The 27876-nt window shown below is 36.8% G+C and overlaps 1 pseudogene; it reads left to right on the forward strand.

Annotated features, from left to right (window-relative positions):
• The first annotated feature begins 4013 nt into the window (after positions 1–4013).
• On the forward strand, positions 4014–27876 carry LOC104852277 (annotated as a pseudogene).

Consider the following 27876-nt stretch of genomic DNA (forward strand, 5'->3'; position numbering starts at 1 on the left):
GGCTTTGTTTTCTAGATTTAGGTCTCCATCCCCAGGCCTTCCCTCCACCAAGCAGTTTTCTCATTCTAGTCTTATCTTTTCCTCCAACCCTCAAGTTTCTCGTCAAATACCTTATCTGTGGATGTCTATTTTACTTAAAACCACACACTTCCTGAAAGTGAGCACGCAGAAGCAATGGTGAGTTGATACATTACTGTCCTCAATGGCAATTGCCCTTAGAGAATAATTCCTTAGAGGCAAGAATAATTTTCATTTCAGAATCTTAACTAAAGGCTCTGCACTAAGTATTTTTAAATACCTCATTTCAGGTCATTCTTGCTAACCAAGGAGGGCCTAATGTTTGCATTTCACATGGGAGGAGTAGGGCTGAGAGAAGACAAGTGACAGTCTCCAAATTGACTCACCTATCAAATGTCCACGAGGTATGTTTGATTTCAAAGTCCATGTCCTAAATTATTGCATTTCATGGAGTCCAAGAAACACATTTTTATAGGGTAGTGTCTCTGTAATTGGGATTCCTCTTGTAACTGGCAAAATGGATCTTTAAAAATTAGGATATTAAAAAAAATAAACTGTTACCTAAGCTTCTTCAAGCTGAGAGTGTAAACTGCCATTCTTCTAACTAACTACAAAGCTTGCTAAATCTACATATGGATATTTCCTGGCTTTTGTTTTGCCCCTTCTATAAATTGGAGTGTTTTTGCACATTAGAAAGGAACAGACCAGCTGCTCCCATGTTATTTGTGAAATTCTAAATTAATTCATTTTTCTGTCTTCTTGGGCTTTTCTATTCTTGGTTGCAGGTCGGGGAAGGAACCCTATGGCCTGGAGTCCAGCTTGAATGAGTCCTAGCTAGGGACACATTTACAATTGGTGCTGTCTTATAATATTGTCTTGTGTTTTTTCTTTCTTTATAGCACATAAAAAGTGGCACATTGTACAATTGATTATGTTTTTGTTTTTGATAAAAACTGATGTAACCCACTCTCTTCCCCTACGGGTTCTTGTTCTGAAGTGTTGGACAAAACATCAAGTGGTGGGGAATGGACCAGGGTGTGGTTTATTAGAAAGAACAAAGAAAAGCCCTCACTAGATGAGGGGAGCAAGAGAAGAAAAGAAGCGCATGGATCTAAAATCTTGTACTGCGTACAGCTCTTTGGGGAAGAGACCCTGTAAAAACACAAGCTGGCCTCTGGCTGCTGTAGCTTTTGCAGCTCCATTCCCGTGAATGTTGTCACCTTGCTGTCAATTTATTCAGTTTATTTAGTTTTGCTCAGGCCTTTGCCCTTTGTCCCTTTATTTTCTGATCTCACTGGTACTAAACAATATTGCCACTTAAACTTCAATGATGAATTTTAGGGCATTAGTGACAGAGATAAGAAGAGAGAAAGAGATGGGGTTTGAGGGAAAATTTTCTGCTCAACACATATACAGATGCATACTGTTACAGTCTGTGTTTACATGTCCTCCCAAAGCCTCTTGCAGATGAAGTGGAACTTTCCTTTTCAGAGGAAGTTGAATCTGGACAGTGTGATGCTTAGATTAAGGATGTGTGATGACTAAACCACTACATGTGAGTGATTAGTTTGGTGTCACCCTAATCCTGGTAGTCTGAATAAGATAAAAGGGGCACAAAAATGCTGTTAAACTTTCCCTTGTTGCCTTTGCTAGCTTGTGTGCACCATGTTGTTTCTGCTCTGCCATGCCTGTTTGTCCTTTCTGCCTTGGAGTTGGCTGATTGTGAATAAAACCTCTATGAACTGTAAGCCAGATAAACCTCTTCCCTTTTAACTCTGGGTGGGTATTTTGTCTCAGCTATGAGAGAAAAGTAACTAACACACCTACCCACTGCTTTTGTGGATAAAAGTGTTGTGGTTAATGTTATCCTCAATATGCATTAATTACAAACACTGCTACTTTGAATTCTCTCACTTTTTACATCTTGGTATAGAATAGAGGTAGCCTTACCACATCAGTTAATGATGAGTCAGAGGTATTCAAACAAATTGATTTTAATTGATTTAATTTTTAAAATATCATGATTATCGAATTCAGGTCCTTGCGCTTGCGAGGCAGGCCACCGAACCGCTGAGCTAAATCCCCGGCCCGATCATGAAATTCTTAAATGATAATATTGCAATTTTGAAAGCTTAAGGGATCACTACTGTAGGGCAAAGTGACATTAGAGTATTGGATTCTATTTGCAATGCCTCATGTAATTCTGAGTTTGTTTTTGTTTTATTTGTGGTTGTATTATTTTTGACACAGGGTCTTGTTATGTAGCCCACATTGTATTTCTGTATTTTCTTCTCATATTTTCTGCCCACGATTTAAAGAAAATGATTATGAATGAATATATCTGTACTCAACTATTTTACTTCCAACATTTTATTTTCTTTATTTTAGAGGTATTCTAAGTGTAGAACTCTGTTATTCTCAGAGCAGGATGAAAATTAAGTAGAAGAAAGAAAAGAGGAAGAGGAATTAAAGGATAAACTTGAGACATTTCTAGATAAGTGGATGCACCTTGAAAACATGCTCTTAAGTGTACTAACTTAGACACTGTCAGAGAGTCCTTTTGTTAGTTTCCAGTGCCCACCTGCCCAGTATATGATGCAGGCCTGAGAAATAAATACACTAAGAGACAGAACTAAGAGAGAGAAAGCAGGGTGTGAGGATGACCAATGCTGGTGTAACTGACAAAGGCCCTGGCCAGTCCCAGGCACTGACTTTTATTGGCAATCAGTTGGGATAAAGGCAACATACGGTTTCTATAGAAATTAATGTAAACAAGGCTCATAAAGGACAACACAAAGCATTCTCAAATTAGGAACAGAATACACAAAATATTTGAATGTAATTACAACATTGTCCTTCTAGTACGAAGGTTTGTCGTGGGAATAAAATTTGGATGCAAGTTACTCTGACCTCTGCACTTAGGCTTCAGCCAGACTCCTGTAAACAAGTCAATTGTGGGGTTAACTCTTCACAGCCTGCTTTGGAGATAATCGGTATTACAGTCCTCTGCAAGACACACATTTAAATATCACATTGTTTCACTGGTGTGAGAAACCAAAAGGATAAATAAGGACCCAAGTGCATAAGAGAGATTGTGAAATAGGGAGAAAATGTTCAAATGGGAAGGGAAACTAGGGAGGGAGAAGGGGGAAAGGAAGTAAGGGGAAAGAAAATAGAAGAAAGTTCTTGTAAATGAAGGGAAAAGGGGCTGAAGGGCAGAGAGGGGAATGGGAAAATAAGAATTAAGATATATCACGTACTGGTGCAAATTCTCTATGATGAATGTTGTCATTATGCATATCTAAAATATACCAATAAAGTTAATTTAAAAAGAAGAAAAGAGGCAGAAGAAAGCTCATATAAGTATTCCATCTGTCTTGTAGTCAAGCTGCCATTCATAGGTTTGTTCTTTTCCTTCAGGGGTTCCTCTGGGCCAAGGAAACAGGACCCAAGGCCTTCTTGTCACACATGGAGTTGAACTGGAGTCAGAATTTAAAGTAGGAGTCTGGGGGAAGGGGGAAAAGAAAGATGGAGGAGAAAAGAGGAGGAGTAGGGGAGAGAGAGGGGGAGAGAGAGAGAGAGAGAGAGAAAGAGAGAGATAGAGAGACTATCATTCACTTGCAGTTATTTATTTCATTTATCACTATCTCTAGAAGCACCTGTAATTTATTTGGTAGGTGTATTTTCAGTTCCTCCTAAGTGTCAGGCATTATATTGGAAGTAGGTGAAAAGAGACAAAGCAGATCCTGTTGTCTGGCATTTTCAGTTTAGTAGAGATGACAGACACTAATAAAACTATTGCACCCAATATTAAAAAATGTGGAAACTTCTATGAAAAAAAAGAACAGAATACATGAGCATAAATAAGGAGGGGACCCAAACTAGGCTGGAAGTTAGTCAGGTCTTCTCTGAGGAAGTGATTTGTTGAGTTAAATCTGAAAGGTATGAAGAGGTCATGAAAGAGAGGAGTCAATGTAGATCCCAGAGAGGCAGGAATGGTCATGTTCAAAGACCCAGAGCCCAGCAGTGTCTCAGAAGGGTAAGGATGCTCTGAGAAGGGCTGGAGAAATGGGGCAAGCCTGCAGGTCTGTAAGGCCACATTAACCACTTACCAGTCAAATAATTTAAATACAGGATGAACAAAGCATGCATATTTTTATTAATTTTAATAAGATGATATAACAGAAAATATAAAAATGACAATTTTATCAAATTTATTTAATCATTTTTCTGTATATGGTATATCTTAAAACATTCACTATACAATGTTACAATCTAGGCAGCATCATCTAGTCTCTTTCCAAAATCTTTTTGCATTATTGTCTTTCTTTGAACAGCACACTTTTTTTTTTTTTCCCTTTGGTTACTGCAGATCAAACTCAGGACCTTGCTCTTGTTAGGTAGATGCTGTGCTGCTGAGCTATATCCCTGGCAGAAGAACACACTTTACACTATTTTGTTGGCCTTTCCTTTTTTCCTGTGAGTGGTATAATTTCAATAAATTGCTTGGCCACTAAACATAATGGTGAAGATGTCAATGATGGACATTGTAGTTGGTGTTTCACAATCCTGTATTTTTCAATTATTGGGTCTATTAGAGCTAATCTAAATTGTAAATAACTTTTTGAACCCCCTTGTTTTGAATAAATAACAAATGAGTTCCATATTGTTTGATCCAGAAGGTGCATAAATATTTTGTAATAATATTTTTTCCTTGCTTTTCAATTATAGAATAGCTTATTAGATATTGGTGAACTCTCTCAATACCATCCATAAAATTATAATCATTGACCATTACTGAAATATTTTTTAGTTTCATTTTTTCTTTCAAGTTCTACTATTTCTGTATTATGAGTAGTTGACAATAAGGACTTTTCTTTTTTCTTTTCTTTTTTTTTTTTTTTTTTTTTTTTTTTGTCTTTCACTTCATAACACAGACTTTTTCTCCCTTTTTTGTTTTTTTCTTTAGTAACAGGGATCAAACTCAGGACCACCACTGAGCTAAATCTCTGGCCCTTCAGTTTTTTCTTTTGAGGTTATTTTGGTGTTTCCTTTCTATTCAGTTGCAGTGTGACACATATGTCCATTCTGTATTGCAAAAGAATAACACTGAGTTCTGGAGAAGTATAAAAATTATATCTAATGTACTTATGACAAGGGTGCTTAGTGTTAACCCAAGTGTGGCTAACTTTTAAACCACATTAAATCACTCTTCTTACATCTTACATCCTTTTCTTTTTATTTATTACTTTTATTGTGGGAACCACAGAAAATGTAAGAGCTTAAAATAAAACCCTAACTCATTTTGCCCACACATCCTACTTATGAACATGCCTTAGCTGGACAATTGGAATGACAGTAGATAAGAGTTAAATGTCAATAGGTGAGCAGGTCAAGCTTTTCCATTATACGTAGGCAAAATTGTAAAATTTCTTAGGAGGAAAGCATTTAGTTATGATTATTCTCTGTGTTATTTTCATGGCACCCCTAAGTTTGATTAAATAAAAATTTTTTTCAGTCTCATATTTTGGCAAAAAATGCATGTTCTGGTTTCTAAGCTTTGGGTTTCATGAACTTAAATTTATAGGAGAGGATCAAATACCAGAAATTCTAAGTTGTCATGTTCCCTCTTCACACCAAACTAAGCCAATTTTGATGAAAAAAATTGTATAATGTAGAGTATAGATAAAAGAACAAACACTTTTTTTAATAATATGAGATTTAGAAATTAAACATAGCAGGCAGAAGATCTGGTAGGAATTTCAAGTGACATTTTACAATAGTTCTCTAAAGGAAATTTTAAGCTCCCGTTTACATAGCATGCCTACATATATATATATTCTTTATTCTTGTGAAGAATAGTATTGCTATAGATAATCATTTTTGCTTCCTTTCTAGCTGATCAGGTGAGAAAAGAATAAACAAAAATAATATCTACCTCATAAAAGAAGTAGGAAAGAAGTTTGGGAAGAATAAATGTTACCATAAAAAAACAAGACAGAGAAAATTTTGAGTAGGACAGTCTCATATTATGGATATCCTAAAAGATAAATACAAGTCAAAAATATATCTGAATGTATTAACTCTTCAAGAATTACTAATTTTATGGCCTTTTCACAGAGGTATATACTATGTTTTTTAATGTATTCAAAGGTTTCATGTTCACTTTATTCATTACACACTTGTAAGGCATATGCTAGAGCCTTTGGGCATTTAAAAGCTATGAAAAAGCAGAGTTCTTGCCAGTGCATTATTTAACATTTGGTTGGAGGGGCCACATCTAAAATGATTAGAGGACAAAAGTAATGCAATGACAATAGTTCAGCAGGAGAGAAACAGATATATACCTGTATGTATATATAGATATATACATGCATTTATTTTCACAATGGATTGGGATATATATATATATATATATATATATATGGAATTAGGTCTGGCTTCATGAACTTAAATTTATGGGAGAGGATCAAATACCAGAAATTCTAAGTTGTCATGCTCCTTCTTCACACCAAACTAAGCCAAAGAGGGCTTAGCTAGGCATAAAGGGGGAAAATAACAACATTTTCATTGCTATGTATGTATGTATGTATGTATTTATTTATTTATTTATTTATGGTACAGGGGATTGAACTCAGGTCCTTGTGCTTGCAAGGCAGGCGGCAGAACCACTGAGCTAAGTCCCCGGTCCTCATTGCTATTTTTATTTTTATTTATTTATTTGGTACCAGGGATTGAACTCAGGACCTTGCACTTGTGAGGCAGGCAGCAACAGCACCACTGACCTAAATTCCTGGCCCCCTTATTGCTATTTTTAAAAACCTGCCTCTTAAAAAGATGGAGACTACTAAATGAAAACCCTCCAACTAAGTAAGGTAAGTGCTATGAAGAGACTGGCCATATGACTTTGGGACTGAAAGCTGAGAAAAACTGAGTTGTAAGACAGAGAAATTTGAAGTTCTTGGTTCAATTCAGGGGAAAGAAGGTAAAGATAAAGATCAAGAGAGAAGTGATGAGTCAGTCAGATAAGGCAGAACTGGTATTAGTCATGAAAGGTCACTGTGCCATTTTGAAATTGTTTGTATCCTTGTGACTCAAGTCCCTCTTTTGTTGTTTTTTCTCATTTGTGTTCTACCTCTGAGCTGCATGTCCAGACCCCAAATCCCTCTTTCCCTGACACTTCTCAGAGCATTATCTGTAATAAATTCTATTGTTTTCAGGAATGTTTGGGTGTTTCCTTTGTTATTGTTTGTGTGTGGAACTACCGAAGAAGCTAAGCATCACACGGTGGATCTCAAGTGGGGAACCTGGGAAAATAGAAAGAAGATGAAGCTATGAGAACCTAAAATTCAGTGGAACTACCAGAAATCTTGGAGGACTGTAGTCCATGGGATTTTATTCAGGTCTTAGAGGAAATGAGGCCCAGATGGAATCCAGTTTATACAAATAAAGAGGAATATAATCAACAAAGGTGATGGTAGGGTATTGGAGCAGGTGTTGCAGAAGGGGAGTTTTAATACAAATATTGGGACAAATGATATTTTATGATTGGTTGTGGGATAGCAATTGAACAATAGGGAGAGGCCTAGCATGAATGAGAAGAGTAGTACATGAAGTGTGTGGTGGGTCTTTCAATATATAACTGAGACTATTTTGACTATAATTAGGAATTCATTGTTTTTTAGGGGCTTTTTGTTTGTGGTTTGTTTTGGTTGGTCCTATCGATTGAACCCAAGGCCTTCACATTAAGCTACATCCCCAGCCATTTTTAAAAAATTTAAAATTTTAGATATGGTTTCACAAAGTCTCTAAGTTGCTCAGGCTGGGCTTGAACTTGTGATTCTCTTGCTTCAGCCTTTCAGGATGTTAGTATTACAGGTGTGCACTACCTGAGACCCCATCTTAAATTCCATTTTGTTTTCCCTTGAAGGAATATGTTTTCAGTCCCTCTTCAAGTTGTTAATAGTTCAGTAAGGACAAGGTCCCACATCACTGACTTCCAAACTTGTTTTTAACAACAGAATCTTACCTGATTAAAGATGAAACAGATAAAACACACACACACACACACACACTCACACACACCAAAAAATCCAAAACCTCAGTTACTTGGTTAGGAAGGGGTAGGTTTTTCCTTTTTTTCTCTTTACACTCATCCATCAGAATCCTGGAGCTTCACTTGGGACAGCCTAGAAAACACCATCCTAAAAACCAAGTAGTTTGATTGGACTTCTTTCTTGATTAAAATATGTTGATTTTTCCAGGAGATATTCCATTTAAAAGTTTGTCAGAACATTTAAAAGGTCTAGTGTTGGGAAGGAAAGGAAGAAATGTTCAGAAACCAGTGGAAGGAATATAACTTAGTGCAGCCCTTTTGGAGAAAATTCATTGAAATTTTAATTGTATAAGCTACAGAATCTTACAGTTTTACTTCTAGAAATCTGCTATGTAGAAATATCACCTATCTGCTCAAAAGTGTACATACAATGATGCTCATTATTTATGACCATAAAATCAGAACCAAATAGGGGAATGGTCAAATAAATTATGCGACTTCCATATAATGTAATATTGTAAAGGCATTAAAGTGAAAGCTATACTTTTTCTCATCTTCTCCTGTTTTCTGTAGTAATATATATATACATATATATATGGCTTTTGAGACAGGTTCTCACTGTACATGTGTAGTCCAGGCTGGTCTTAAACTTACTGTGTGGCCAAAGCTGGCCTCAAACTCATGGCAATCCTGCCTCAACCTCCCAAATGCTGGGATTACAAGATGTGTACTACCACACCTGGCAGCCCATGTTTCTTATATTTATATATTTATATACTAGGATATCTTTGGTACAGTGTAAAGTGAAAATGCAAATTACCAAGTTGGCACATTTTTAAAAGAAGCAAACAAATCCGAATTCCATAGAAAACTATGTGAATACTTCTAATTGCATAGAAAAAAACCTTAAACCTTAGTAATAAATAGTTAGTGTAGGGCTGGGGATTTAGCTCAGTGGTACTGCTGCCAGCCTTGCAAGGGCAAGGACCCAAGTTCGATCCCTGGTACAAAAAACAAAACAAAAAGAACAACAAATGGTTAATGTTAGAGAGTTCTATCTTCTGAAGAAGGGTATAGAGATATTGGTAAGGAAGACATACATATTTTACTCTATAGATATTTGTGTTTTTCAATTTTAAAACAAGAAACATGCAGTAATTTTATAATTATAGAAGCAGTGATGACAAAGATGAAATACTGTAGCGCCATAAAATATTTTGACCATTTTCAAAGTGGGTTTTCTCTCTTCTATAAAAAAGAATTTTTTCTATTCAAAATCCAGATAATACACCCTGTTTCCCCTTTTTCCCCCAGCTATCAGAAAACTCAGAGTCAATGGGGACACATGGAACCTAGTAGAGGCATTGACCTATAAGTCTAGAATATTTGTGCTTTCCTGCTTTTCATTCTATTTTTCTATTTTCAGTTAATTAATTTTTTTCAGGTCTCCCTAAGCTCATTTCTGAAAAAAAAAAATAGTCATAACGAAACGGACTCTCTCACCATCTTACTCTGAGCAGATTACTACATTTCTGATTATGAAATTCTACAGGGTCAAGTGTGGAATAAGGATTAAAGCATTTACCATTTATATTTTATACTCTCATTATTCTCACATATAATTTGAGGTGTCTGAAAGAAAGAATCTGTACACTTATATCAAAAAGCGTGTCCATACTTGGGATTTCATTTTGCTTTTACTCCAAATTTAAAAACTGCAAGGACAGGCAGGGGCCTTGTGTGACAAGTCTTGTCTTCATCCTGTAGATGGTGGGAAACCACTGATGGTTCTTAAGTCAAGGAGTGATTGGATCTGAATCATATTTGAAAAAAATACCTGACAGAGGAGAAAATAGACTGGTGCATGGAAAGGCAGAGATACTCATTAAATATCTGTAGAGTGGTTAGATAATTGATGGTTAAATAACCAAGGTGATTTAGAAGTCTGCATTTGTTGAAAGGGCGTGTGCACCATTTGTTGGTAATGTGCAGTTGGATTATTTGGTCTAAACATGAGCTAGTTAGGCCCATATTATGGGTTTTCTTAGATTCAAAAAGTAGGGGGAGGATCTAGTTCCATAGATTGCAATCATAAGTTCAGCAATCCTCTTCAAAAGTGGGAATGTGCAAACATCTCAGAGCCAAGGCATCCTTGTGGTTAAAAAGAGGCGAAAACAACAGTTTTCCCAGATACCCCCATGGCAGGTGGCACCTTTACTTGTAAAGAGAGGGGCTTCTTCTCTTTGCTAAGGGTAGTGAAGACATACCTGCCTTATTTCTGAGAAGGGAAAGCGGCACCAACTAAGGACACCAGTTGAGGGGTCACATCTGGTTCAGGCTTTGATTCTGTCACTTATCAACAGTTTAAACTTGACCATCTTCTCAGAGCCACTTTTTTCGCTTGCAAACAGGAGGCAAAAATACCCACTTCTATAGGTAGGGGGAGGGGTAAAATAAGGGAAAGCATGTTAAACTTAAGGACTAAGGGTGACTTTTATTTTTTAATCTTGTTTAAAAATATTCCATTTTGTACCTGTACCTCTACTCTGAGGAGGATTTAAGAATGCAGTCATTAGGCTGGGGAGTTAGTTCTTTTTTAGGTCTTTTATATCCCCAACAGCTTGCAGAATTCATAGCTGGTATGCATTCCCGCTTTAGATCCTGGGATGGGGATCACACCTGTCGGGAAACCTTGACTTCACAGAGAATGGAGTAGACACCTCATTCCACACGAGCAGCCTCCAGCTCCCACAAGAATCTGAACCTATCCTGTAAAGCTTTGAAGTTGTATGTTTGCCCCTGACACATGTGCCCCTGCCCTGAGCATGTGTAGTTTATGGGTCCCAGGCTGTCTTGGGAAAATTCCCAGGTTCAAGGCAGTGGCAATCCAATCACCATCTGTAGCTTGAAGTCCACTGACACTGCAGAGCAGGTATCATAGGACTCAGTGGTTCAAAAATTGTTGCCAAATTATATTGGTATTATAAACCTCCCTCCTTCATACCTGGGGTTCTCAGCTACTTTTTATTCCTTTTTTAAATCTCAAATATGGGGTTCTCAGCTACTTTTCTGTCCCCATCCAGCTCTAGATGCCCCTTTTCTGGGTGTGATGGGATGCTTCTTGAGAGGCATGAGAAAATAACTGAGGTTTTGAAGAAAATCTTGTCACCAAGACCTGGAGGTACGGATGCTATGAACTGGCAGTCTTCTTAAAAGGCAGAGTCCTTCCTTTAGCTCATCCCATTCCCTTTCTCCTCTTGAGCCAATCCACTGGGATGACAGGAGATATCAGCCACTACTACTCCTGGTCAGGTCATCCCAAAGAACATATATCTTAGGCTTTTGTTGTGTGACTCACTCACTCTGCACAGCAGGAGAGGACGTGAGGCTACATTGCTCTGACACCTCTACCTTGTCCACATTTCCAACTCCATTCCTGGGGATCCTGCTGAAATCCAGTCTTCCCGGAGCCCAGGGCACCTGCAAGTCTCTATGTGGTGGCAGGTGGCGTGGAAGTACAGAGAGAAGGAAGAGTGCAGTGAAGTAAAAATAGACTTTGGTCAGAGTTTATTAATGAGGTGTCTTTGGCTCTGGGGGTTGGACTCACTCCTGCCAAGTATATTTATGTGAGTAAAAATACACACATTTTTCTGGGGAGAATGTCAGAGGGATGAATGACTCAAAAAATGTTACTACATTAATATCAATATTTTGTGTGGATTATATTTCAAATGCATTGGGATCAGGGATTATATGCTTAAAATAGATAAACCTCTTTCCCCAAAGTCCATGTTAAATGTGACAATCATAGAAGTTCTTGTGATTTTCCCCTTTCAAATATAATTTTTTTGAGAATACCCTTCTCAAAGATCCTCCAGGTGTCTGGCCATCTTTGCTTTTGTCAGTGTTTCCTCTCATTATATTTGTGACATTTGCTGTGCGGAATAACTATATCATCTTAAGAATTTTACTAGCAGATGAGACAAATGGAAAAGAAAGTACATTTAAAAAATTGAACCACAGGCAGGCACAATTTAAACTGTCTTTTTTTAATCTCTATAGTCAATCCTCATTTTACATTATGAAGCAACGGAGGCAGCAATAATCAAGCAACTTTCCCCAATTCACACCATTTTAATATGAACCTGAAAAACTCTTCAGACTCTTCTGCCAAGAGTTCCCTGAGGGAAACATATTAATTACTGGTGAAATTTGTATTTTAATACTAAAATCCTTTTAAGCCTCCTCCTTTAAAAGTGGCTATTATAGATGAGAGTTTTGTAAACTCAAACACCCCATCCCACCCCTGCATTGTGTCTCCTCTGGAGTTACCTTGTTGGGTGGATCCTGTTCCATGCTAGAGGTATGAGACTTGAGGAAGGGCTTTGGGTTGCAAAGGTGGCAAACAAAGCAGCTTGAGTTTTAAGAGTGCCCTTGTCTACCACCATACCACCCTGAACACGCTGGATCTCGTCTGAATTTTCAGTGCCCAAATTCACCTCCATTTGGATAGTCCCTTGTGCATATGTTTGAGTTGCATTATCAAAGGTCCCCTTCTGCTACCTTAGCCTTGACATATTCCAGGTTTCTGGAAGAGGCTTAGGGCCAAACAAAATTTGTTTTTGTTAAGTATTTTTTGAAGGAATGTATGAGATGAGAAAGTCAATATAGTGTGAGGAGATGTCCTACCTTTAAACTCAAAAGCTAGGATTTAGAAGTATATGATGAACTGGTTGGATTGGGTATCTATCCTCATGTGAGAAGGGGTTTTGAGGAACTGCCTAGGAGATGACACATCTTGGGTGATGCAGGCAAATTTGACCTGGTAACAAAATTTGAGTGGAACAAGTAGAAGAATTTACATCTTATGGTTTGCTGCTAGGGAGGGACTCCCCTGATGGTTCTGGCCAATATCCAAGATTCCTACACAAAAGTGTCATTGTTTCAGCTTGGATAACAGGTGTTCCTAAACCAATCAACTCTGGCCAAGATGGGGACCGTGAAAGAACATGTCAGCCATGAGATGACCCAATTGGGGAGCTGCTGGCAAAGTGGAGGAAATGCCAAGCAGACAACTTCATAGATGGTTCCCATATCAAGTCTTAGTAAAAGAATGACTGGAGTGGATTTGAAGGTTAACTGTTTAGGCCAATGCATCAATACATTTGAGAAGATGAGGTAGAGGTGCAGAGTTCTAAAAAGACTGTTCAAAGAAAGCCAGTGGAGTTATCAGTTAAGATGGTGGATTTAAGATATGATTCTAATTTCATTTCCTCTTGAAGTACCTTAAAATGATATTAAGGAAATTTTTATAAAAAAATAAATGTACAAGTATAGGAGACATGATGAGAGCAACAAAATTTTGGAAACTAGAATGCTGATTAAAATGCTTCCCCACAAACACACACACACACACACACACACACACACACACACACACACAAAACAACAAAAACAAATTCCAATCTGGCTTCAAACCACAAAAATCCTTGAAAACCTCAGGAAATGGCAATATGAAGTACATTTGGGACTAAGGTAAAGGTATGGCCTTAAATGAGAAAGAAAAGGCTACTTGAGCAGTAAATAGATTTTCAACTGCTTTTTTATTTGCTCTGTGACATTAGGTGATTGTACCTCCACTATCCTGATAGAAGTCTGGAGTTTTTGTGTCTGTGGGCATAGTTGAGAGCAAGGATTCCCACTAAGGGGGAAAGAAAGAAAGATTATATGTTCCAAATCCAAAGCCTTGTTCCATTATTTGTTTCTTTCATGCCCTCATAGACTAGGAAGAAAATAAGAAAATTCTCCTTTGATAAATATGACCAGAACAAGAAAATGTAAAGCTATTTACTTCATGAGTCCCTCAAGTAACAGCCCACCTTTGTCACCTGAAGTTTCCAAGTTTATAAGTTTTGCCCATTTGTTTAGTGTTGTAATCAGTATTTTTGTTCCCTACTATTAAGACCAGAAAATCAAGGATTACCAGATATTTGAGGATAGTCCTCAACAAATAATGATGGCTACCCAAATAAATGCAAGAAAAAGGCATCATAGAGTCTATTTAGGTAGAAGAAAATAAAAAAGATTTTGTATGTTCTCAGATAATAGATAACGCAGTTTACAAACTAAGAATATGATGTTATTTAAAAAAAGGATCATTTAGAACACAAAAAGAACTCTTATAAATGAAAAACATACCAGGTGAAGTAGTATATGCCTGTAACCCCAGCACTCAGGAGGTAAGGATCACTAAGTTTGAGGCCAGCCTAGGATACATAATGAGTTCAAGGCTAGCTAAGATACACAGTGGGATCCTGCCTCAAAAAAATAAAAAAGAAAAGAAAGAAATGAAAAATGTGAGCATAAAATTAAAAAACTATTTAAAAGGGTAAGAATGTAAGGTTTAAGATTTTCTCAGAAAATATAATAAAAAATAAGCAAAAGAAAGAAAAAGTAAGAAAATGAAAGGTCTGTAATAGAAGGTTTACCATCCAAATTATAAGAATTCTGAAAGATGTAAATAGAGTTGAGATAATCACCAATGAAATAATTCAAGAAACTTTCTCAGAACTAAAGAATGTGAACTGCTAGATCAAAAGGTCCTAAAACAGTGATGGCAAATCTTTTAGAGATGAGTGCCCAAACTGCAACCCAAAATAAATGCCAACGCTGCAATTAAACCAGAATACTGAGGTTTTCTTTTAGAAAAACACAACTCATATGTTAACATCTTTTGTCTTAAAAAAAAACAGTATGCTATATGTTTACCACCACTGGCCTATAAGGTCCTATGCACAAAGGATAAAAATAGACATAAGACCCTGCATTTTCAGTTTGCAGCGGATCTCACAAATTATGGAGTCTTCTCCTAGATACAAGAAACAGGCATTCCAGTGTGGGAGAGAGGTGAATCTCCTCTGGAATCCCTATGAAGATGTTAAAGGGAGATTCCAGGACACCCTATCAACAGACAGAAAAGGAAACCACTGCAGTGAAGAATGTGAGACTCCAGAAACAGATATATTGGTGATTGTCATAGCTAAGTTTCTACTACAATTTTGCCTTCTTTTCCAATGTGAGGACAGAACGCTTGAGTGAATCTGTCTAGACTCTGATCCGTGTCATAACCAATCGCTGGTAAAGTTCCTGCTCTTTATTTTATGCCACGCTTCTTGAATCAATGAGGACATTCATTTTATCTCCCCAACCTTTCTGTTTAAACCTACATCTGAGAGCTGCAGGTAAGTTAGAAAATAAAGAGCATCACCTTCTCTTGACTAAATTTCTGCCTCACTCAACACCAGAGTCACCTGGCAACTTTGTCAGATGAACAGATTATACAGAGCCCTGTGTTTCCCAGTAATGGCTTATGTCCTGTCCAACTGAATTCTTCCAAAAGGGATCATATAAACTTAGAGAGGCTGACACCAAGATATCCTGTTGTATTCATCCCTGAGGTCTCACTTAACAGTGTGACTTTGGGCTTTCTTTAGGCAGCTATACTAAAATTTACAAACTAACAATATAGTTTTTAGGTATATAAACATAGGTGATAAAACCACAAAGAAGGTAGGGAATAATTAACACAAAGATGTGAATGAGTTTTAACCTCTGGGTGGTCACTGAGGGAGAGTAAGCAGAGGAAGATCCAACTGGGATAGGTGGTTGGGACATATAAGTTACTATTAATAGTTTTAAACTAGGCCAGATGGTAAGAACATGGATAGTGGTTTTTATTTTTCTTTAAACTATACCAGATTTTAATAAACTTATCAGATTGCAGTCAAAATAAAGTAACGAATGCCACTGCTCTATTCATAGGATAAATTTAGTCAGTGCCCACATTTAGTCTTTGAGCCACATTTGTCCACAAAGTAATTTCACCATGGAACTTTCCAAAAAAGATAGTGGGCCATCCAGTCCAACCTCCTTTTTATTTATAACTATTATACTTTTAACCAGCTTTTGGCATATTCTCTTATATAAGTTGCACATCAATGTGTAAATTAATATCATTTTAGATGTTTGGTGAATAATTGGACTCATCCATCTCATTTCCTGAGAATGTTCCTGCCTTTTTCCTTCACCTGAGTCTTTTATCTTTTTGAAGGGTGTGCTTAATTTTTTCTTCATTGCTCTTAGTCACTTCATTCTGTTCAAATATGTGGGACAGGGTCATAGATGGAGAGACCAAAGTAACAAACTCTCTTTTACTTTCAAAGCCCAGGAGGGGCCTCACTTCTCTCCTAGTAAGTGTCTAATTGAATTTCACTCCATTCAATGCAAAGAGTTTGGGGAACTGGGATCTTTTTGCCAAATTTGATATGAGCTGACTCACTGACATATTTCTCAAGTGGGCCATTGGTTCAATGAGTAATATCCTGGAAGAAACATGTTTTGTATCAGTCATAATTATTCCTTCACCTTTCCTGGAATGCCTTTGAAGGCACCAGGCATCAGTAATATCTGTCATCAAAAGCTCGTTTGTCTGCAGTTTCTGTGATTGCATTCAGCTTATTCACAGCAGAGAGTTTTCTTTTTAAAATGATGGCTTCCCTGCAATAAAAGGTATCCACTATTTAGCTCACATGGAGAAAGGAAGTTGGCACAGGTTCTGAAGAACCAATCAATTCCTTAGCCATTCTTTCTGAACAAATAATCCTTTCTTGATAGATCTAGAATTTCACTACAATAGTAAAAGCTGAGTAACTTGTCAGCTGGTCATTTGTAACCAATAAACTGAAAAGATTATCCACCTGTACTTAAATTTTGGATAAGTAGACAAGATCTATAATTCTGGGATTTATGTCTCAAGAATTGTCTGGGCTATGGAATCTTATCTGGATAAGATTTTGCTGTAGTTCTTAGAATTCCTGAACAGAATAAAGGGCATGAAGGGACTAGAAATCTGAGTCAGAGCCAGACCTACCAACTTGTTAGTTGTCTTCATGGCATAATGAGTAAAGCATAAACTGAAGGACTGAGGTATGACAGATATTAGTTATAAAAATTTTGGTTGCAAAAGACAGAAACTCTTTACTATAAACTTAATAAAAATAGGAAATCTACTAAAGTTAGAATATAAGGAAGTCACAGAAGCCAATGCAGTGGGAGGATGGATTTACCCTCAAGAAAGGTTTGGAATCAGGAATTAGAAGGATCCAGGAACTCTCACAACTGTGCTCTTCTCTGTACATATATATCATTTCTCTCTCTCTCTCTCTCTCTCTCTCTCTCTCTCTCTCAAAAGTAACTTTTCTCATTTCTTAGAAAAATATAGTTACTGCTATGTTTTCCATCAGTCAGAATATGCTGTACTGTAGTAAGAAATGAATCCAACCTATAGAGTTTTTTTTCCCTCCCTCATGTTACAATCTTGTATATAGTGGATATCTTATCTATCTGTCTGTCTGTCTTTGAGTCATGGTGTCACTGTGTATCCAAGCCTGGTCTGGATCTCATGATCCTCCTGCCTAAGCCTCCTAAATGTTGGGATTAGAGGCAGATGCTACTACTCCCAGCTCATGGCAGTTTTTTTCTACCACACATTTATGTTGTCTACAATATGTGGGCTACAAAGTCACTGTAATGGGGAAACAGATGGAGAAAATATGGGGGATATTTCCAACAGCCGAGCCTAAAAGTGGTTTACATCATTTCTATTTCCCATTGATTAGAACTTTGTCATACATCCTCAATCTAACTGGAAGGGAAATTGGGAATGTAGAAGAGCATATGGAAGTTAGTGAGAACTAACAATCTCAGTTACATTCTCGAAAAAGCAGACTATCCAGACCAATTGACCCAAACTCTTTGTTTCCTAGTGTTTCTATTAGTTCAAACTCCAAATTCTATAAAGAGGAGACTGGCCCAGCTTTGGTCAGGTGTCCACTTCGATCCAATCTGCTCTTAGAAAGAGGATCACTTTGAGCAGAATGGTGGCCATTTCCCCATCATTTTTAACATATGACTTAAAATTGGAGAGGAACAACAGTAGTCAGAAAGAAAAGCCTCATTGGACAAGTAGTGTCTACTATCTACAGGCAAGTTTTACTTCTGAGGCCTCTGAGAATCTCTGTCTCTCTGGCTTTTTCTAAATATTCATTTCTATATTTTAGGGAATATCTTATTTTAAAGATAAAAATAGAGTGTGTTTGCTTGGGAAAATTAAGATTTACTGTCTTTTTCTCTAGGTAATTACCAACAAGAACTACCCTTGGAAATACGGTACCTGAAATTTGAGCGTGATTACCAGACATAGAAATGTGGAAACCATATTTCCTGATCTCAGTTAAGAGCTACTAATCTACACAGAGATGGCCCTGAAGTCTTTCAAAATAGGCCTTGGAAAGATAGTTATAAGGGTTGTCCTACATATTCCCACACTCTCTTCCTTTTGGATTTTGATAAGATTGCACTTGTTTGCCTCTTTGCAAGTAGACATGGACATATGGTTTGCTTTGTTCAATTAAATGGAAGCATAAGTGACATGTAGCACTTGCAAGCAGGGACCTTAATAACCAATTTGTGATTCACCATATCTTCTCTGCCCTGCTGAGGTAATTTTAGAAGTACCCGTTGAGATGGAATTATCAGCACAGATCCCTCTACTTATCCCATGCTGGGCATTTAGTATGAGCAAACAAGCTGTTTGTAGCTAAGCTAATCCATTCTGACTACTATACCCTCATATGCAGCCAGGTACCCTAGTATCCATGCCACAAGAGACCACCACCAATATGCACAATCACTTGTGGCAATGCTGTTCAAATCAAGGTGCCTTTTCTTCTCCATGCTATCCCTTGGAGAAGCCATTATATGGTTTCCACCAACTTGGTAATAGTTCTGACACTTGAGTTCATTTACATGGCCTCTTATTGCAAAAGCCATAGTAATTATAGGACTATTGATATTTTAAAGTGGAAATTGTTTGGATCTGGAGAAATATAGGATAGATTATATGTGAAATAAATATCTAGACACTCTGCATTGCTGTCACCTTCCAGAAGGGTAGACTGATTGACTATGCTTACCACAGACTGCCTGCCACAGACTCTGCTTTGTTAGACATTAGATAAAGATGAAGTTCTAAATAGAGAGCAAGAAAGAGCATGAGACACTGCTATGGTTCGGTACAAAGCCTGCTTGTATAGCTTCAGCAGCTGTAAAATCAAGTTCCCTACTAATGAGGCATGATTTAACTCACTTTCGAACAAGCTTTGCTTTAAGATTTTCTCAGATCAAATCAAGAATCAAGCAAATTTTATTACTTATTAAAGGATTAAATTTTACTTTACTTACTAATAAGAGATATAAAGATAAATAGGAAACTCTAAGAATTTTTTCCATACAGGTAGCCAACAACAGATGATCATACTGAATTTTCTAAAATCTTAGGTAAAGTGCTAATGAGACAAGCTGATAAGGACCTTGAAGACACCAGAGGTAGGGATTGTGATGAAAATTTCCCGAGAGCAGCCAAAAATGATCCCATTGGCCAAAGTCCAAAACCTAAAATTTGATTGTGCATCTTCTTAACATTTCCCAAAATGCTTGCTCCTCAACTTAGTTTTAACATTCCCAAACCGTGGTTTTTGGAACTCCTCCAATTAGTGACTCCTTGTGCATGCTGTTTCTGACTGTGGTGTTCTGTTCCTGGGGTCAAAAATACTCCTGTTTTATGCTCAGGCCTCAGGCCAGCCCATAGCCTGTGTAGAAAATGAGAAAAATGTGGTTGCTCATGCAACCATGAGCCACAATGTTCAATCTGGAAAGTGAGTTCAGAGTCTGTTCAATCTCTTGGCCATATCGTAGGGCTCAGGGTCCAACTTGTACACCTGTACCCAAAGTACTAGCCATTTACCTGTTACTTTTAGATTCTTTCATTGGGTACCCAGGAGCTATAGTGTATCATGTGGAATTTTGTGCTCAGTTCTTCAAAGAAGCTTTGATAATGAGGACAAGGAAGTAGAGGAAGAGAGTAATCACAATAATTATAATTCTTAGTTATCATTAGTAATGTTATTGGGTATCTTAATTATTATGGCAATTACATTTCTATCATACCCCCAGAATGTTGCTGAATCTTCATATTAATAATATTGGCTTAAATTCTTACTGGGAACTGGAGGCTCAAAACTGCACTACTCAGCCATAAATAATGAGAAACTAGAGACATTTATAGCTAAGTGGGTGCACATTGAAGACATGCTCTTAAGTGAAATTAATAGGCCACACATGTGTAAATATCATAGTTGAGAAACTAGAGACATTTATAGCTAAGTGGGTGCACATTGAAGACATGCTCTTAAGTGAAATTAATAGGCCACACATGTGTAAATATCATAGAGTTTCTCTGGTGTGATAAACTAAAAGTGTAAATAAGGATCAAAATATATAATTGATATTGTGTAATAGGAAGAAAAGATCTAAAGGCGTAGGGGAAATGTAAGAAGGGAAAAGAAAAATAAGAGAAAAGAAAAAAATACAAACAAAGTCTTTGGAAATAGGGAAGGGTGGAGGGGGTGAAGGGAGGGCAGGGGATTGGGGAAAAAATAAGAACCAAGATACACCATGTAAAGGTACAAGATCCCAAAGATGAATGCAACTGTATGGTATACCTAAGATGTACTACTGCTACTACTACTACTACTACTACTAATAATAATAATAATAATAAACTTCAATGGCAGGAGAAGACAAGGAGAAGGAAGAGAGGGTGGAGTGTCAACACATACTTTCTGAGGCTGCATATTTAAATTAGTGATGTGTCCTTTGAATACTATAGTACTCTGAAAAAGAGGACCAAGGAGGGCAACAGAAAATGGAAAGATGTGCCTTGTTCTTGGAACAAATATAGTTAAAATGGCTATATTTCCAAAACTGATATATAGATTTACTGCAATCTCAATCAAAATACCAACAACATTTCTTATAGAAGTAGAGAAAATAACCCTAAATTTCATATAGAACAAGAAGAGACCCAGAGAACAGCAAAAGCAATCTTGCGCAACAAGAGCAAAGCATGAGGCATCACACTCCCAGACTTCAAGTTATATTACATAGCTACAGTGATTCAAAACATCATGGTATTGGCAGAAAAACAGACTTTTGGATTAGTAGAACAAAATAGAGGATGCAGAAACAACCCAAACACTTTCAGCCACCTGATCTTTGATAAAGGGACCAAAAACATACATTAGAGGAAAGGCGGCCTCTTTAGCAAATGGTGCTGGGAAAATTTGCTATCCAAATGCAGAAGATTGAAGGGAGACCCCTATCTCTTGCCATGTATTAAGCTAAGATTAAATACAGTAAATCAATGATCAAAATATTAAAAGAAACACAACATTCTAGAAGATAAAAGAAAAAGCTTACAGTCATAGTCATAGGCAAAGACTTTCTGAACAGAACTTTAATTGCACAACGAATAACTGCAAGGGTCAACAATAGGACTATATCTAATAAAGAAGCATCTGCAGAGCAAAGGAAGAACTTAACAGAGTAAAGAAACATCCTACAGAATAGGGAAAAAAATTTTTCCAGTTATACATGAGACAAAGCAATAATATCTAGCATATAGAAAGAACTAAATAAAAAGACTCCCTCATAATAAAAGACCCTAACAAAAAATGGGCAACTGAAATGAACAGATGCTTCTCAGATGAAGAAATACAAACTGCCAATAAATACATGAAAAATATTCAACATCACTGGTCACTAGAGAAATGCAAATTAAAACAGCATTGAGATTTCATCTTATGTCAGAAGATATGACTATCATCAAAAAATGAAATAATAACAAATGCTGTTGAACCTCCTACATTGCTGGTGGGAATGTAAACCAGTATAGCCATTGTGGAAATCAGTATGGACATTCTTTTTTTTTTAAATTTAATTTATTGGTACATTCTAGGTAGACAGTACAGTTACATTCATTACTGGGATCTTGTACCTTTACATGCCAGGTCTTGGTTCTCATTTTTTCCCCTTGTCCCCACCCTCCCTTCACCCTCCCTTCACCCTCCCCCGCTTCAAACACTTTAATTCCATTTTTACATTTTCTCATATTTTTTTCCTTTTCCCTTGTTCCCCCTTCAGTATCCTTCTCACTGTCCCTACACCTTTGGTCCTTTTCTTCCTATCTGTTAAGTGCCCCATTAGGATCTTGAGTACTATTTTAGTTTTTCACACCAGAGATACTATTCAGTATTTGCATATGTGTGCCTTATTTATTTCACTAAGAAGTATATTCTCAAAATGTACCCATTTAACTATGAATGAATCTACTGTCTCATTCTTTATGGCTGAGTAATATTCCATTTTGTAGAAAAGCCACATCTTCTTTATCCAGTTTCCAATTGATGGGCAGATGGGCTGTTTAGTATGGACATTCTTAAAAAAACTAAAAATAGAAATTCCATTTAACCCAGCTGTTCCCTTTCTAGGCATCTTTCTAAAAGAGTCAAAGTCATTGTATTATAGTGATGTATGCATACACATTTTTAAAGCAGCACAATACATAATAGCTAAATCTTAGAAGCAGCCTACATGTCCAGTGACAGATGAATGGATAAAAAAAATATCTATAGATAAGGGACTACTACTCAGCTATAAAGAAGGATATATTTGAGTCATTTGTAGAAAAGTGGATGCAACCTGAAAACATAATGTTAAGTGAAATAAATTAGACATATAAATTATATGCCATATGGTTTTTTCTCATATGAGAAATCCAAGAAATAATTAAAACAAAGAGGAAAATAATGACAAATAAAAGGAAACATAGAGATAGATCTTTTGCAAATGGGAAGGGGACAAAAAGATGGGGGTAGGAACAAGGAAAGAATTGAGATATGTCATGTACATTACCAATTACCCAGGATGAATGTAGTCATTATATGTCACAAACATGAACTAAAAAAAAGAGAAAAGAAAATAGTGGAAGGGGATCTAGAGATGGAGGGAAAAGGGAGGTGATGAGAGGGGAATAAAAAGAATTAAGATACATTGAGTACATGTACCTACTCCCTAAGATGAATGTAAGCCATATACACTTTAGACATGAACTAATAAAAAATTAAAAATTCATATTAAGATGCGAGTGACTCATAGTCACATTGTTTTCCTAGAGGGTTCCCTGATCCTTTTTTATTATTATTTTATTTCTTGTTTACTTTCATGGGGATACTTACCAAAAGGAAGACCCATTGCTGGCTCAATGATTACCCCCAAATACAGCTCAGCAGAGCTGTTTCTACTTTCTATAATATTTTTCTCTGTGAATTTATATTCTAGATGGTCTAATTTTTATTTACAGTGATTCCCCTATAGGACAAGGAGCATTAGTATAGGAATGATATTAGGGAATGGGAATGGAACAGAAATTGAGCCTATTTTTAACTTGGGGACTACACATACTAGGTACAAGGCGAGTTCTGATAACAGCTAGGGGTACATATATAAATCTCATATATCCATACCTAGTAGTAGCACATATGCCAGATGCTAAAAATCTTTGCAGGGAAAGCGTGTTTTCTATAGTAAGTGAGGCATGCCTGTTCAGATTCAAATCAAACATGAATCAATAAAAAAACGAAAGCAGTACAATATGCATAAAATTACTGTCAATGTACTGGTCAACTGACGTTGAATTGCTTGATATTTTACGATATGAGAAACTAACATTTTAATTAAATGACTTTATGCTGAATAGCATTGTTCTAAGGTGAAAACTAAGTGAGCTAATAATGTCTGTCCTTCTTTAAAACAAAGCATGATTTGGGAAAAGTGGGTTGTATTTTAATGGATCCCCAATTATGCCTGAGTCATTATTACTGGAGGTTGATAGACACACTCATCCTGAGAATTTTGATCTCACAAGTACCAAAATTTGATCTTAGAATCTTAGCGAAAAGTAAATATAGTCAGCTCTCAGTATCTGTATCTTTCACATCCATGGCTTCAGCCATGTATCAAAAGTATTCAGAAAAAAATTCACCTATCCTGAGCACCTCCAGACATTTTTCTTGCCATTATCCTCTAGACAATGCAGTATAAACAAGTAGTTAGATCACATTTACATTTTATTAGGCATTATAAATAATTTAGAGAATGATTACTTATATTCATTTCTAGTGATCCAGGAGTAGATACATAGCTTATCTTCAAATGCTATGTCATTTATAAGAAGAACTTGAGTATTTGAGAATTTTGGTATATGCAGGGCATCCTAAAATCAGTCCCTCATGGATCTGAGAGAAACCCTATGATAATTTCATTCATATTTCAGGATTTAAGTAGGAAAACAGTTGAATTACATATCAAAAGACTTCTGCTAGAGTTTCCTCAGCTTCTTGCCTCCACTTTATTTGCAAAAACATAAAAGGAATGTGCTGATCTTTTTGTTTTAAAAACAGAAATTGGAAGCATTTGTTGAGAATATTTGATATGACAAAACTCAAGAACAGTCAAAAGAATTGTCCCCTTGGAATCAAGTTTGGGCTGGGGAAGGGCTTATTCAGCAACACCCTGCCACCCTGGGTACTCAGTGCTCTCCAGAGACAGACCAATATCTGTCAGTGGGTGGGTGAGCAACCTCATTGGTCCCTGGGTCTAAATAAAGAGGCCTACAATGGCTGTTTTGTTTTCTGCTTTGCCAATGAACAAGGCTAAAGAATATGTTACTCGTGATTAATTCTGGAGGAAAAAAAAATTCCATTGTAACTAGCATTTTTTCCAAGATTTAAAGCAAAACAAACAATATTTTCAACCCATATGCAAAACCCTCTTAGGATAAGTGATACTGTGCAGTGGAGGGTGCTTAGGAGAGTTAGCTGTTTGTTCTCTTTCTTTTTCAGGCCTAGCGATTGTGGCAAATTTCAAGACCAACAAAAGAAAAAGGCAAGGCTGACCTTGGGCAAGAAGGAGCTGCGGGTGGGGGGATCACCTTGCAACTCATAAACTGTGGGATCCTGAACTCATAGTTTTGCCACATGGATCTAGTTCCTTCATCTGCAAAATGGAATACTGGACCAGGACTGTCCCTGACTACCCAGTTTTTACTTACATTTTTAAATTAACACACAATTTAAAATTCCCTAATCACAGTGTTCTCTTAGGCAGAATTGTTAGTCAGTACAAAATAGGCTTACGTTTTTCAGCAATTGTAGATTTATAGCTGTGAAAAGAAAGAAATGGAGATTGAAGATGTATAAAAGTCATATTTATTTTAATGAAAGAAAATGTTAATTCTAATGGCTGTAAACTTTACTCCAAACATCATTTCCCCTAACCTGATTTTCACCATATGGAAATAGGTGAACTACAGTATTTCTGGCTCAAAACCATTAAGATCATGGTTTCCATAGTTGAGGAGCCACTGTCATACATCCTGTTCTTAGGTCATTTTTTTGTTTATATTGTACGAATCTATTAGGGAATGAATTTTCTACACTGCGGCAACTCTGACTTCTGGTAGAAGGCAGAGCAAAAGAACTACAAAGTAGTTCTTCATTGTGCTTCTTGATGCCATCTTACATTTTTTTCAATAGTTAGGAAATGATTTCCAAACCTTAAGGAAATGACAAAAATTTAGAAGAGGAAAATATATCTCGATGACAAATGATCACAGTCAAACAGTCCACACATGAGGTGGAGATTCACACAGTATGAATAGGAAACAGATATGAAACATGTCAAGCTTCTCAAATAATTTGTTGCGATAGAATCTGTGGTTGGATCTGGCCACAGCCACCCCTTTACACATTCTTTCTTTGGAGGAATACTTTTCCTTCTTCTCCAAACAAAGGGCTCCGAAAGAAATCACCAATCATAGTGCCCAAGTACCTGGCCACATTTAATTGGTTTAAGGGTGAGCAACTGTCCTAAACCAGGCCCAATATGATTTCTTCTATGGGAAAGCAGAGTTGATAAAGACATGCAGTCATCAACAGTAAGAGCTTCCGACTATGTGGAGAAAGCCAAGTAGAGAAAATGAAACTAATATCTGGAGAATAGCAAGAGGCCAGAGACAGGGAGGACACAAGTAGTACCACATGCCGTGCACTCAGCTGACTCTGAGGCCCAATCTTAACTATCCTCAGCCTTCATATAAAAGATTGAAGTCCGCATGTGAAACCAAGGGCTCCAGCTATCACAATGGAAGAAATGTGAATGTAAATCAATGTAAGGTAGAATACTTGTACCAATAAAATAAATACAATATGTTATGGAGATGAAAGTTTAGGAGCATCTGATGATTCTGTAAGCTGCCACTCTTCCTGTGAAGTATTTGGGCCTATGTGGCATGAATCAGCAATTTAAAATTTCAGATTTCTTATAACCTGAGATTATACTTCCACAATTGATAGAAATAATAAAATACTTCCCAAGTATAGTACTTTGGGTGGATAAAAAGAAAGAAGTTAGCTCCTATCAAGTTTTAGACTGTTATAGATAGTATGCTGAGTACTTAATATAATAACTAACATGGTAGTATGCTTACTATGTGTTAAGTATATTTCTATAAGTTATATGCATATATTATCTCACTTATCATAGGAAGCATGTGAGGTAGAGACTATTATTGATCCTATTTTTTAGATGCAGAGATCCTACCTCAATGATGTTGAGAGATTCTCCAAAATTCATACAAATAGTAACTGATAGAGACAGTTTTCAAACACAGCCAATCTTCTGGAGCTTACACCTTAGCTATTACACCTTACATATTACATCATTTATCTTGGAAAATGTAACTAAACCACAGGGCTAATTCAGAGGGAGAAAAAAAGCACAACAGTGTAAGTAGAAATACTCATTAGCATATGTAAAAATTAGAAAAAGCCTACACACTTGTAGGGAAACAGGTAGACAGCTGAAATGACATATTGCCACAATAAAACATTATTTTGCTGGTAGGAGTGATAAATATGAGAAACATGGGTGAAGAACTATAAGAAACAATAGCAGAAGATAAAAACCACAATTTAGAATGATAAAATAGTGCACAATTACTATATACTATGTACAATGGCTTTTATGCAAGAAGTAGAATGGTAAGTCTTCAGGGTTTGTGAAAACTTGGAAATTTGACAGCTGGTCCAGTGGTGTTTAGAGGGCACATAAAACTGGATGGCTTCAGGCCTCTGATGTAGACAAGATATTTGGATTATCTAATGATGGTTCACTCCCACCAAAAAGCCTAGGAAGCTCCTTCTAAGCTTAACAGCTAACAAACATCAGGAACAAGCTGGTGATCGAAATAGGGATTAGTGCTGCAATTGAACCTCAGATTCCACTCCTGAAATCCTGGAAGGGGTAAAGTTAGGCCTTACTTGATGTTGCCAATGATTTTGATCTTCTAGAAGAGGAAGGGAGCCAAAAGTTTCAGAAATATCTCCGTGAAGAAAAGAACTTTTTTCAATTTACCTATAATTTTATTTAGAAACACTTTCCTCATATTCAGAAATGTTTAATCCACATTTTTCATTGACTTTATATGAAGCATTTGATGCTCTGGAGTCAAGCATGGAAGGTTCTGAAAAATAGCTACTGCAGTCAAGGCTTCACTTGATGTAAAATGGGGCCTTCATTTTTTTTTCTCCCAGGAACTGTGTACAGCAGACCATAGAAAACAGCTTGACTCCTTTGGCCTTACCAATGAGAAAAAGTTCCTGGAGTAGGTTCAGGAGAAGCAGAAGTTGAGTGTGTCACACATCCATAGGGTCTACACCCATTTGAGTGGCACTGTCCTTCATCCAAATGGATTTCAGAATGTGCTCAGGAACACTGAGGTTTGA

Source organism: Fukomys damarensis, unplaced genomic scaffold (genome assembly GCF_012274545.1).
Source record: "Fukomys damarensis isolate Sample0158 unplaced genomic scaffold, DMR_v1.0_HiC HiC_scaffold_2, whole genome shotgun sequence".
Taxonomy (NCBI): domain Eukaryota; kingdom Metazoa; phylum Chordata; class Mammalia; order Rodentia; family Bathyergidae; genus Fukomys; species Fukomys damarensis.